Consider the following 14,672-nt stretch of genomic DNA (forward strand, 5'->3'; position numbering starts at 1 on the left):
TCATTGTTGTTTCTGGTTCCTAGGTTGATGCTGGGTGGTCCATCTGGTTTCATTCCTTTTAGAAATTTACAGTGGTTTGATACAACTGAGTGGCTTGCTTGGCCATTTCAGAAGGCAGTTCAGAGTCAACCCCATTGCTTTGGGTCTGGAATCACATGTAGGCCAGACCATGTAAGGACGGCAGATTTCCTTCCGTAAAGGACACTAGTGAATCAAATGGGTCTTTTGCAACAATCGACAATGGTTTCACATTCACCATTAGATAAGCTTTTAATTCTAGATTTATTAATTGAATATAAATTCCACCAACTGCCATGGTGGGATTTGAACCCATGTCCCCAGAGCATTTGTCTGGGCCTCTGAATCACTAGCCCAGTGATATTATCACTATGCCACCACCAACACCACCCTGTTAACCAGAAGTGAGCCAGAAGTTGTTCTACATGAACCAGGGCATGAACTCTATGTAGGCTTTAAACTAAATGGTGGGGGCGAGGGGTAATGTGAGGTAAGATGTGCTAAACTAAAGGAAAGGGAAAGACAAGAGAGTGAGGAAGCAATAGGGGTAATGATAATCAGAACGTGATATATATATAATAATGGAAAATAATAAGGAGGGAGAAAATAGAGTACGAGAGAAAGGTAGTTAGCAGTATAAAACCAGATATTCAGAGCTTCGACAAATACTTAAAAAAGGAAAAGAGTAAATAAGTGAAAGTGGGACCTCTAGAAAGTGAGTCTCGGGAATGAATAATGGGAATTAAAGAAATGTTGGAAGGGATGAACAGATATTTTATGTCTGTCTTCATTGTAGAAGACACAAATAACACCCCAGAAATACTTGTAAATAAAGAAGTGAAACGGAGCGAGGTACTTTATATTATTCGTTCAGGGGATGTGGGCGTTGTTGGCTGGGACAGCATTTATTGCCCATCCCTAATTGCCCTTGAGAAGATGGTGTTGAGTTGCCTTCTTGAACCCCTGCAGTCCATGTGGTGTAGGTACATCCACAGTGCTGTTAGGGAGGGAGTTCCAGGATTTTGACCCAGCGACAGTGCAGGAACAGCGATATATTTCCAAGTCAGGATGATGTATAACTTGGAGAGAACTTCCAGGTGGTGATGTTCCCATGTGTCTGCTGCCCTTGTTCTTCTAGGTGGTCACAGGTTTGGAAGGTGCTGTAATTAAACCAATTACAATCACAAGGAAAAGTACTGAGAAAACGATTAGAACCAAAAGCTGGCAAATTCCCAGGACCTGATGGACTTCATCCTAGGGTCATAAAAGCAGTGGCTGTGGAAATATTAGATGTATTGGTTGTAATTTTCCAAAATTCCCTAGATTCTGGAAATTTTTCATCAGATTGGAAAATAGTGAAATTGACTCCTCAGTTCAAGAAAGGAGGGAGACAGAAGACAGGAAACAGCAGGCCAGCTAGCCTGACATCTGTCATAGGGAAATTGCTGGAATCTATTATTAAGGAGGTTATAGTGGGGCACTTAAAAAATCTCAATGCAATCAGGCAGAGTCAACATGGTTTTGTGAAAGAGAAATCATGTTTGACTAATTTATTGCTGTTCTTTGAGGAAGTGCCAAGAAACATGGATAAAGGGGAACCTGTAGATGTGGTGTACGTGGATTTACGGAAGGCATTTGATGAGGTGCCACATCAAAGGTTACTACACAAAATAAGAGCTCATAGTGTAAGGGGAACACATTAACATGGATAAAGGATTGGTTAGCTAACAAGAAGCAGAGAGTACGGATAAATGTGTCATTTTCCAATTGGCAAGATGTAATGAGTGGAGTGCCACAGAGATCTGTGCTGGGGCCTCAACTATTTACAATATATACCAATAACTTTGATGAAGGGAGCAAATGTATGGCAGCTAAATTTGCTGATGACACAAAGATAGGTAAGAGAGTAAGTTATGAGCAGGACTTAAGGAGTCTGCAAAGGGATATAGACAGGTTAAGTGAGTGGGCAAAAATTTAGCAGATGGAGTATAATGTGGGAAAATATGAACTTGTCCACTTTGGCAGGAAGAATAGAAAAATATTATACTATTTAAATAGTGAGAGATTGCAGAACTCTGAGGTACATCTGGGTGTCCTGGCACATGAATCACGAAAAGATAGTATGGAGATACAGCAAGTGATTAGGAAGGCAAATGGAATGTTTGTGTTTATCACAAGGGGAATGGAAGATAAAAGTAAGGAAGAAAAACAGAAAATGCTGGAAGATCCCAGCAGGTTTGGCAGCATCTGTGGAGGGAGGAACAGAGTTAACGTTTGTAACTGATTTACGAAGAAGTGTCAAATTCGACTTGAAGCATTAATTCTGTTTCTCTCTCCACGGATGCTGTCAGCCCTGCTGAGTTTTTCTAGAATTTTCTGTTTTGATTTCAGATTTCCAGCACCTGCAGTATTTTGCTTTTATGAAAGTAGGGAAGTTTTGCCACAGCTGTACAGGGTATTGGTGAGACCACATCTGAACTCTGTACAGTTTTGGTTTCCTTTCTCAAGAAAGGATATAATTGCATTACAAGCAGTTCAGAGAAGGTTCACATGGCTGATCCCTGGGATGGGGGGTGTTATCTTATGAGGAAAGATCGAACAGGCTGGGCCTGTATCCATTGGAGTTTAGAAGAATGAGAGATTATCTTATTGAAACATATAAGATCCTTAAGTATTGCTGAAAAGAGACACGTCTAAGCTTTTCATCTTGCACTCATCAGGACACTTGCAAGAACACCAATATAAGGTGAAGACAACAATTTGTGCTGTATGGGAAGAGAGTGCTGATTGGTTGGCAAGTGGCATCGCCATGGCCAGTGCACCAATAATGGTGACTGACAGTTAACTGCCAAGCATAATTTGAAAATTAAACCAGGCAACTTGACCCTGATTTGTCAAGGCATTGCCCTGAGGAATGAGTTAGCGAATGGTTATCACTTATTTTGTTTAGCTGAAACAGGCTGAATGTGTGTACACGTTTTTTCTCTCTGCAAGGAACAGGGCCCTGTGTATTAATATATGTAGCTTCCAGTACAGCAAATGTGCCACATTGTGAGCCCTACTGACAATCTTAAATTGGTTGTCAGCGTAATTCTTAGAACACAGAGGATTATTTAGCAAATGTTGTCCAATCACAGAATCACATCTAATGTTGGACACCGTGTTGCAGAAATAAGGGCATCGAAGACATCCTGCAGCATAATGGGCTATCCTGCTCAGATCATTTCACACTGTATATCATGCAAACCCATCAACGGGCTGAAGGCCGTCATTTTCAGCCCTGAAAGACGCCCAGTCTACCTCAGGTTACCCCGGAAGGGTAAGGTATCTCAAATGTGAGTAACAGGTGAAGCTAGCTGTTTCATGCTGCTACTATGCAGTAGCAACACGAGTGGTATTCACCATTAACAGGATGCTGCCATCAAGCCAAAAAGACATTCTGCCTATCACACAAATGGGTGATGTGGTATATGAATTTCAGTGTCAGTGTGATGTTAGGTATGTAGGCCGTATGTCCCCAAAGACTGGCGGATCGTATCAAACAGCCTGTGCCAGCCGCTGTTCACATTGGACAGGGTACAGACTGTACCCAACCAGCCCATACTTACAAAACTTAAAACACAAAGTCCAACATTAGATGTGATTCTGTGATTGGACAACATTTAATAAATAATCCTCAATGTGCTAAGAATTACGCTGACAACCAATTTAAGATTGTTAGTCAGGCTTGCTGTGTGGCGCATTTGTGTGTATTGGAAGTTACACAGGGCCCTGTTCTTTGCAGAGAGAAAGAACGTGTACACACATTCGGCCTGTTTCAGCTAAACAAAGTAAGTGATAACCATTCGCTAACTTATTCCTCAGGTCAATGCCTTGACAAATCAGGGTGAAGTTGCCTGGTTTAAATTTCAAATAATGCTTGGCAGTTAACTGTCAGCCTCCATCAGTGGTGCATTCTCCATGGCAATTTCCACTTGCCAACCAATCACTTACAGTATAAGTTGTTTCCCTCTTATATTGGTGTTCTTGTGAAGTGTGCTGATGAGTGTAAGACGAAAAGCTTCGACATGTCTCTTTTTTCTGCAATACTCAAGTCCTGTGCTACCAAACAACTATTAATAGAAGCTCCTGTGGGGAATCCAGGGTAATGCTGAAAGGATGTTTCCCCTTGGGGCCACAGTTTAAAAATAAGGGGTCTCCCGTTTAAGACGGAGATGAGGAGAAATTTTCCCCCAGAGGGTTGTCAGCCTGTGGAATTCTCTTCCTCAGAGAGCAGTGGAGACTGGGACATTGAATATTTTCAAGGCTAAGTTAGACAGATTCTTGGTTGACAAGGTAGTCAAAGGGTATTGGGGGCTGGAGAGGAAAGTAGCAGTCACAATCAGATTAGCCATGATCTTATTGATTGGCAGAGCAGGCTCGAGGGGCCAAGTGGCCTACTCCTGTTCCTAATTTATGTTTGTGTGTTCGTAAGTAGTTTTCTTTTATTCATTCATGGGCTGTGAATGTTGCTGACTGGGCAAGCATTTATTGCCCATCCCTAGTTGCCCTTGAGAAGATGGTGATGAGCTGCCTTCTTGAACTGCTGCAGCCCATGTGGCGTAGGTACACCCACAGTGCTGTTAGGGAGGGAGCTCCAGGATTTTGTCCCAGTGAAAGTGAAGGAATAGCGATATAATTCCAAGCCAGGATGGTGAGTGGCTTGGAGGAGAACTTCCAGGTGATGGTAGTCCCATGTGTCTGCTGCCCTTGTCCTTCTAGATGGTAGTGGTTGTGGGTTTGGAAGGTGCTGTCTCAGGAGCCTTGGTGAGTTCCTGCAGTGCATCTTGTAGATGCTATACACTGCTGCTACTGTGCATCGGTGGTGGAGGGAGTGAATGTTTGTGGATGGGGTGCCAATCAAGTGAGCTGCTTCGTCCTGGATGATGTCAAGTTTCTTGAGTTTGCTGGAGTTACACTCATCCAGGCAAGTGGAGAGTATTCCATCACACTCCTGATCTCACAGAATCAGAGAATTTTAATGGCACAGAAAGAGGTCTTTTGGCCCATTGTGCCTGCACCAGCTCTCCAAATGAGCATTATGACCTAGTGCCATTGCCCTGCCTGTCACCTGTGTCCTTGCACATCATGTGGCAAGTAACACACAACCTGGCTCCCCAAAGCCTGTCCACCATCTACAAGGCACGGTCCTTCAAGTTGACAGGGCACCAGGACCAAATGAGATGCATCCAAGGATATTGAAGGAAGTGAGAGTAGAAATTGCAGGGGCACTGGCTATAACCTTGAAGTCTTCTCTAGACTTAGGGGTGGTACTAGAGGACTGCAGAATTGTAAACATTACACCCTTTTTCAAAAAAGGTTGTAAAGATAAACCCAGCAATTACAGAACAGTCAGATTATCTTCAGTGGTGGACAAGATTCTAGAAACAATTATTTGGGGTAAATTTAGTAGTCACATGGAAAAATATGGATTGATAAGGAAGAGCCAGCATGGATTTCTAAAGGGGAAATTATGTTGAACTAACTTTCTGGAGTTTTTTGAAGAGGTAACAGAGAAGGCTGATGAGGGTAATGCTGTTGATATGGTGTACATGGACTTTCAAAAGGCATTTGATACAGTGCCACACAACAGACTTGTGAGAAAAGTTACTGCTTATGGAATAAAAGGGACAGTGGCAACGTGGATACAAAATTGGCTGGAAAATAGGAAGCAGAGAGTAATGGTCAATGGATGTTTTTCAAGCTGGTGGAAGGTTTGTAGTGGTGTTCCCCAGGGGTTGGTATTGGGATCCTTGCTTTTCCTGATATATATTAATGATTTAGATCTTGAGATGCAGGGGACAATTTCAAAGTTAGGGGATGATACGAAGCTTGGGAGTGTTGTGAACTGCAAGAAGGATGTTGTGGAACTTCAAGAGGACATAGACAAGTTGGTGGAGTGGGCAGGTAGGTGGCAGATGAAGTTCAATGTGGAGAAGTGTGAGGTGATGCATTTTGGTAGGAAGAACATGGACAGACAATATAAAATAAAGGGTGAAATTTTGAAAGGGGTGCAGGAGCAGAAGGACTTGGGTGTAAATGTGCATAGATCATTGAAGGTGGCAAGGCAGGTGGAGAAAACAGTTAAAGCATATAGTATCCTGGGCTTTATTAATAGGGACATAGAGTACAAGAGCAGGGAGGTTATGCTGAATTTATATAAGACACTTGTTAGACCCCAGCTGTAGTATTGTGTACAGTTCTGGGTGCCACATTGTAGGAAGGATGTGAACACATTGGAGAGAGTGCAGAAGAGGTTTACAAGAATGGTTCCAGGGATGAGAAACTTCAGTTACGAAGATAGATTGGAGAAGTTGGGACTGTTCTCCTTGGAGACAAGAAGGTTGAGAGGAGATTTGATAGAGATGCTGAAAATCATGAGGGAGCTGGACAGAGTAGATAGGGAAAAACTGTTTCCGCTTGTAAAAGGCACAGATTTAAAGTGATTTGCAAAAGAAGCAAATGTGACGTGTGAAAAAGCTTTTTCACATAACGAGTGGTCGGGTCTGGAATGCACTGCCTGGAAGTGTGGTGGAAGCAGATCCAATCAAATCATTCAAGAGGACATTGGATGATTATTTGAATAGAAGGAATGTGCAGGGGTATGGGGAAAAGGCAGAGCAATGGCACTAGGTTATAATGCTCATTTGGAAAGCTGGTGCAGACACGATGGGCCAAATGGCCTCCTTCTGTGCGGTTAAGATTCTCTGACTCTGTGATTCACCCCAAATGACCTTTAAAAGGCAAAGTATCTCAAAAATTTGAACAAACTGATTAAGCAAGCCTTTTCATACTGCAACAGTGCAGCGGCTATGTGAATGCTATTTTTACTAACAAAAAGCTGCCATCAGTAAAACAAAACGTTCTGCCTACCACATAGTTGAACATTTGTGTATGAATTTCAGTGCTGGTGCGATGCCAGATACTGGGCCATTCGTACCAGTGATTGGCTGACTGAATCAAACAGCATGTTCCTTCAGTTGGTCATAACACACAGAGTATGAAGTGTACTCAACCAGTCCACACTCGCAAAACCCAAAACAAAATGTCTGCTTTAGATGTGATTGGGCAGCACTTGCTGAACAAGCCTGAGTGCGCTAATAGCTACACGAACAACTCATGTAAGATTATCAGTTGAGCTCGTAATGTGGCTCATTTACACTTGCTAGAAGTGACATACATTCATATACAGGGCCCTGTCCTCTGCAAACTAAAGCAATATGTTCAAGCCTTTTGCCTTTTTTGAATTACCGAGGAGCTTAGAGAGCCTATAGTTCCCCATTGCTTTCTCCAAAGTAATGCCTCATCCATTTAGAGTTGACTTGTCAACCAATCAGCACCCTTTTCTCCTGTAGTATAAATTGTTGTGATCGTTTGAAATTTGCCATTCTTGCATTTGTCCTGATGAATGCAAAATGAAAAATTTCAGCAACATGCCTCTCTTTTCAGCAATATTCAAGTCTGTGCTACCAAGTGACTGTATGTATATAAATTTAAAATGATGGACCAGAAGAGAGATGAGGAAACACATTTTTCTGCTGTCATAGGTTAGTTGATACAGTTCCAATCATAGCTCTTAAAAGGAAATTAGTTAAATAATTGAAGGAGGAAGAAGTTAAGTTGTTTGGGGAAAGAGTAGGGGCATGGAACTAACTGGGTTGCTCTTTGATAGAGCTGGACCAGCTGGGCTGAATGGCCCTTTGTGTTGTACATTCTATGACCCATGAAAATACTCTGTCTTTCACCTAGAGGGGATTGTGAGAGGAGGACCCTGGGACAGGCAGTCAGCAGCACCTAGAGGAGAGGGGCATGGACAGAGTGGATAGGGAGCAGCTGTTACCCTTAGTTGAAGGGTCAGTCACAAGGGGACATAAGTTCAAGGTGAGGGACAGGAGATTTAAGGGGGATGTGAGGAATAACTTTTTTTACCCAGGTGGTGGTGACGGTCTGGAATGCGCTGCCTGGGAGGGTGGTGGAGGCGGGTTGCCTCACATCCTCTAAAAAGTACCTGGATGAGCACTTAGCACGTTATAACATTCAAGGCTATGGGCCAAGTGCTGGTAAATAGGATTACGTAGGTAGGTCAGGTGTTTCTCATGTGTCGGTGCAGTCTCGAGCCGAAGGGTCTCTTCTACTCTGTGTGGTTCTGTGATTCTGAGAGTGTGAGAGGAGGACCCCAGGACAGTCAGTCAGCAGCACCTAGAGGAGAGTGCGAGAGGAGGACCCCAGGACAGGCAGTCAGCAGCACCTAGAGGAGAATGCGAGAGGAGGACCCTGGGAGAGGCAATCAACAGCACTTGGAGGGGAGTGCGAGAGGGGGATCCCGGGCAGGCAGTCAGCAGCACCTAGAGGAGAGTGCGAGAGGAGGACCCTGGGAGAGGCAATCAGCAGCACTTGGAGGGGAGTGCGAGAGGGGGATCCCGGGCAGGCAGTCAGCAGCACCTAGAGGAGAGTGCGAGAGGAGGATCCCAGGACAGGTAGTCAGCAACAATTAGCACCTAACATCACAGGAGAAACATAAGTTCATTGGTTGGTGAGAAACTGCTGTTAGGGAGTGTCATCAAATAGCTGAAAATTAGATAAACACATTCTTTATAAAAGAAGGGGCTTCTTACATTTCAGTAAGAAACACAAGCAATAGGGAAATAAAGTTAAATCAAGGCCAGGTAAAATAAAGTTGCATAAATAAACCAAAGTAAAATAAAGTTCATAAAAGGGAGGTAAATTGAAGCCATGGCAGGGCAGCTTGGTGGTGTGGTGTGAAATGCATGTATTGTAATATGTGGGAAGTTGTGGACGCTACCAGTCTCCAAGATAACCACATGTGCAGGAAATGTCACCAGCTACAGAACCTTAAACTCCAGGTTTCGGAGCTCAAGCGGCAACTGGAGTCACTGGCGCATCCGCGAGGCTGAGAGCACATCCAGAGAGGTGGTCACATGGTAGCTTAAGGGCCTGGAGACAGCGAGGGGATGAGTGACCACCATGCAGTTCAACAGAAGTAGGCAGGTAGTGCAGGAGTCCTGTGGGGTCCCGCTCACCAATCGGTTTCCCGTTTTGGAAGCTAGTGAGGGCCTTAGTTCCTCGGAGGACTGCAATCAGAGCAAAGATTATGGCACCACAAGTGGCTCTGCTGTACAGGGGGAAAAAGAAGAGGGGAAAAGCTGTGGTAATAGGGGATTCGTTAATGAGGGGAACAGACAGGAGTTTCTGTGGCCATAGACCTGACTCCAGGATGATGTGTTGCCTCCTTGGTGCCAGGGTCAAGGATGTCATGGAGCGGCTGCAGGGCATTCTCCTGCGGGGAGGGTGATCTTCCAGAGGTCGTGGTCCACATTGGTACCAATGACTTAGGTAGGAAAGGGATTGAGGTTCTGAAAGCAGACTTTAGGGAGCTAGGAAGGAGATTAAAAAGCAGTAATCTCAGGATTACTCCCAATCCCATGTGCAAGTGAGTTAGAAATAGGAGAATAGAACAATTGAACATGTGGTTGGAAAACTGGTATAGGAGGGACGGCATCAGATTTCTGAGGCATTAGGACTGGTTCTGGGGAAGGTAGGACCTGTATAAGCTTAACGGTTGACACCAGAACTGGTCTGGGACGAATATCCTTGCAGGGAGATTTGGTAATGCTGTTCTGTGAGGGACCAGTCAGTTTAACTTCAGTGGTGCGCAAGATTCTAGACACAGTTATTCGGGATAGAATTAGTAGTCACATGGAAAAATATGGTTTGATAAGGAAGAGCCAGCATGGGTTTCTAAAGTGGAAATCATGTTTAACTAACTTGCTGGAGTTTTTTGAAGATGTAACAGATAAGGTTGATGAAAGTAATGCTGTTGACATTGTGTACATGGACTTTCAAAAGGCATTTGATACAATGCCACACAATAGGCTTGTGAGAAAAGTTATTGCTCATGGAATAAAAGGGACAGTAGCAACGTGGATACAAAATTGGCTGAAAAATAGGAAGCAGAGAGTAATGGTCAATGGATACATTTTGGGCTGGAAGCCCGAGGGTCAGTATTGGGACCCTAGCTTTTCCTGTTATATATTAATGATCTAGATCTTGGTGTGCAGAGGACAATTTCAAAGTTAGGGGATGATACAAAACTTGGGAGTGTTGTGAACTGCGAAGAGGACAGTGTAGAACTTCAAGAGGACATAGACAAGTTGGTGGAGTGGGCAGGTGGGTGGCAGATGAAGTTCAATGTGAAGAAGTGTGAGGTGATGCATTTTGGTAGGAAGAACATGGACAGATAATATAAAATAAGGGGTGAAATTTTGAAGGGGGTGCAGGAGCAGAAAGACTTAGATGTATATGTGCATCGATTTTTGAAAGTGACAGGACAGGTGGAGAGAGCAGTTAATAAAGCATATAGTATCCTAGGCTTTATTAATAGGGACATAGAGTACAAGAGCAGGGAGGTTATGCTGAATTTATATAAGACATTTCTTAGACCTCAGCTGGAGTATTGTGTACAGTTCTGGGCACCATATTATAGGAAGGATGTGAACACATTGGAGAGAGTGCAGAAGAGGTTTACAAGAATGATTCCAGGGATGAGAAACTTCAGTTACGAAGATAGATTGGAGAGGTTGGGGCTGTTCTCCTTGGAGAGGAGAAGGCTGAGAGGAGATTTGATTGAGCTGTTCAAAATCATGAGGGAGCTGGACAGAGTAGATTGGGAGAATCTGTTCCCGTTTGTAAAAGGATCAAGAATGAGAGGGTACAGATTTAAAATGATTTTTCAAAAGAAGCAAATGTGATGCGAGAAAGAACTTTTTCACACAACGAGTGGCTCAGGTCTGGAAAGCACTGACTAGAAGTGTGGTAGCGGCAGGTTCAATTGAGGCATTCAAGAGCGCGTTGGATGATTATTTGAACAGAACCAGTGTGCAGAGTATTGCGCCTGACCCAAATGAGCGTAAAATAATGTGTGATGACATCAGGTGAGTGTCCTGAAGTCATCACGCACTCGCACGATATTTCGGTCGGTGGGCGTGCGCGGGAGTTGGCAGCACGCCTGTTGACAACTAACAGGCCTCTTAAGACCATTAAAGTTGTAATTAAATTAAATTTTTCGCTGCCTGCCCAACCTTATGGTTTGGATTTTTTGCGAAACCTCATCCATGGGCGGGATCAGGTTTCGATCAGTGATTTTAAAAAAAAAGAAAATTTCAAGCTAATTTGTAACATGTCCCTGCTCATGTGACAGTTACTTGAGGGGACATGTTATTAACATTTTAAAATTATTTATTTTTTATGTTCAAAAAGCTTCAGCTCCCTGAGGCAGCTCGGGCGGATATTTGGCCAGGCAGCCTGAAATGGCAACCGCTGCCCGATCGCAGGCGGTGGTCCAACTGGCGGCCACTCCCGCTCCCGCTCGCCTCCGCTGAGCCCCCCCGACAATCCTGGCCAATGTGCAGGGTTATTGGAAAAAGGAAGGCCAATGGCACTATGTCATAATGCTCATTTGGAGACACGATGGGCAGAATGGCCTCCTTCTGTGCCACTAGAATTCTGTGATTCTGAGGGCAAATTCAGGGCAGGGAACAGGAGATGGAGAATTAGTGAGTGACCCTGAAAGGCAAAGCAGCACAGGTTAAAAAGTGTACAGCACAGGAATTTGGCAGTGTTGAAAGTTATATATGTAAATGCAAGGAGTGTAGTAAAATAAAGCCAATGAGCTGAGGGCACAGATAGACACATGACAGCATGATATCATTGCTATAATGGAAACTTAGCCTAAGGAGGGGCAAAAATGACAGCTCAACATCCCTGGGTATAGAGTTTTCAGGCAGGAAAGGGAAGGGGATAAAAAAGGACAGGGATATAGCATTATTGGTTAAAGAATGAATTACAGCTCTGAGCATGGATGATATACGATATGAAGCATCAAATGAGGCCATATAGATTAAGCTCTGAAATAAAAAAAGGGGCAGTCACCCTGCTAGGAGTATACTATAGACCCTCAAATAGTGGAAGGGAGTTAGAAGAGCAAATATGTATACAGATTTCTGAGTACAAAAACAATAGGGCAGTAATCGTTGGAGACATCAACTATCCTAATATCAATTGTGATACAAAGAGTGTGAAGGGCACAGAGGGCACAAAATACTTGAATTGCATTCTTGAGAACCTTTTCAGCCAGCAAGTAACAAGCCCTACAAAGAGGGCACAATTCTAGATTTAGTCTTAGGAAATGAAGCTGGGCAAGTGGATGAAGTAGCAATGGGGACCATTTTGGAGATAGTGACCATAATATAGTTAGATTTAGCATCATTATGGGAAAGGACAAAGATAGAACAGGAGTAAATTGGGGGAAGACAAATTTTACAAAGCTGAGAGGTAAACTGGTGAGAGTGGACTGGATACAGATGCGTGGAGGGAAAATGATGTCAAATCAGTGGGGGGTATTCAAAACTGAGATTCTAAGGACACAGTGTAGACATGTCCCCACAAAGAAAAAAGGTCAAATCTAGAGCCCCCTGGTTACCCAGCAGCGGACAGGGTAAGATAAAGTAGAAAAAGAAAGCTTTTGACAGTCACAAACAGCTTAATACTGTAGAAAGCCTAGAGAAATGCAGAAAGTACAGGGGTGAAATAAAAATGGAAATTAAGGAAGCAAAGAGAGGATACGAAAAAATATTGGCAGGTAAAATCGAAGAAAATCCTAAAATCTTTTACCATTACATTAAGAGCAAGAGAACAACTAAGGAAAAGGTAGGGCCTATCAGAGATGTATATGATATCTTGTGCGTTGATGCTGAACATGTGGGCAGGGTTCACAATGAGTATTTTGTCTCTATCTTCACTAAGGAGAGGGATGCTGAGACATTCTAGTTAAAGAGGAGTGTAAAATATTAGATACAATAAGCGTAGTGAGAGTGGAAGTACTGGAGGGACTGGCATCCTTGAAGGTGGATAGATAACCAGGGCTGGATGGATTGTATCCCAGGTTGTTGAAGGAAGCCAGAGAGGAAATAACGGATGCTCTGAGGATCATTTTTCAAGCATCACTACATACAGCCAAGGTCTCAGAGGATTGGGGGTCTGTGAACGTTGTTTCATTATTTAAAAAGGATGTGAGGGATAGGCCAGTAAATTACAGTCTGGTCTGTCTGGCTTCAGTGGTGGGCAAATTATTGGAAACAGTTCTGAGAGACAGGATAAACTGTCACTTAGAAAGACACAGATTGATCAGTGATAGTCAGCATGGTTTTGTTAGGGGATGGCTGTGTCTTACTAACTAATGGAATTTTTTGATGAAGTAACAAGGAGGATTGATGAGGGTAGTGCAATAGATGCTATCTACATGGATTTCAGGAAGGCATTTGATTAGGTCCCACATGGCAAACCGGTCAGAAAAGTGGGATCTCATAGGATACAGGGAAAGGTGGCAGATTGGATCCAAAATTGCCTCAGTAACAGGAAACAAAGAGTAATGGTTGATGGATGTTTTTGCGAATGGAAAACATTTCCAGTGGTTTTCCACAGGGCTCAGAGTTGGGGTCCTTGCTGTTTGTTGTATATATTAATGAGTAAGACTTAAATGTAGGAGGCATGATTGGGAAATTTGCAGATGACACAAAATTGATGATGTAGTTGATATTGAAGAGTGTAGCTTTTTACTCCAGAATGATAGCAATCGTTTGGTTGAGTGGGCGGAGAAATGGCAAATGGAATTCAATCTGGAAAAGTGTGAGGTAATGTATTTAGGGAGAGCAAACAAAGCAAGGGAATATTCAATAAATGGGAAGTTATTGAGAGGGGCTGAGGAAGTAAGAAACCTTGGAGTCCATGTCCACATGTTCCTGAAGGTGGCAGGACAGATGGTTAAGGTGGTAAAGAAAGCATATGGAATGCTTTCTTTTATTGGGTGAAGTATTGAATACAAAAGTAGGATTTAAAAAAGGGATTTTAAAAAGTGATAAATGAATAAAAATAAAAATAAGTAAATAAATAATAAAAATGAATTTTGAAAAAGGGGTGAGGATGGAGGAGAGAGTTCATGATCTGAAGTTGTTGAACTCAATGTTAAGTTCGGAAGGCTGTTAAGTGCCCAATCAGAAGATGAGGTGCTGTTCCTCCAGTTTGCGTTGAGCTTCACTGGAACATTGCAGCAGGCCAAGGACGGACATGTGGGCATGAGAGCAGGATGGTGTATTGCAATGGCAAGTGACAGGAAGCTCTGAATTATGCTTGCGGATAGAGTGAAGGTGTTCTGCAAATCGGTCACCCAGTCTGCGTTTGGTCCCCCTAGTATAGAGGAGACCGCATTGGGAGCAGCGAATGTAGTAGACCAAATTGAAGGAGGTGCAAATGAAGCACTGCTTCACCTGAAAGGAGTGTTTGGGCCCTTGAACGGTGAGGAGGGAGGAGATAAAGGGACAGGTGTTGCACCTCCTGTGATTCCATGGGAAGGTGTTGGGGGTCATGGAGGAGTGGACCAGGGTGTCCCGGAGAGAACGGTTCCTACAAAATGCTGACAATGAGGGTGAGGGGAAGATGTGTTTGGTAGTGGCATCATCCTGGAATTAGCTGAAATGGTGGAGGATGACCTTTGAATGCAGAGGCTGGTGGGGTGAAAAGTGAGGACAAGGGGGACCCTA

General features: G+C 43.5%; 1 protein-coding gene across 1 annotated transcript in view; it reads left to right on the forward strand.

The window, feature by feature from the left end:
• The window catches only part of myo10l3 (myosin X, like 3), a 383,661-nt gene that overhangs the window by 169,974 nt on the left and 199,015 nt on the right, over positions 1-14,672 (forward strand). The gene's annotated exons all lie outside the window — the stretch shown is intronic.

Source organism: Carcharodon carcharias, chromosome 12 (assembly GCF_017639515.1).
Source record: "Carcharodon carcharias isolate sCarCar2 chromosome 12, sCarCar2.pri, whole genome shotgun sequence".
Lineage (NCBI taxonomy): Eukaryota > Metazoa > Chordata > Chondrichthyes > Lamniformes > Lamnidae > Carcharodon > Carcharodon carcharias.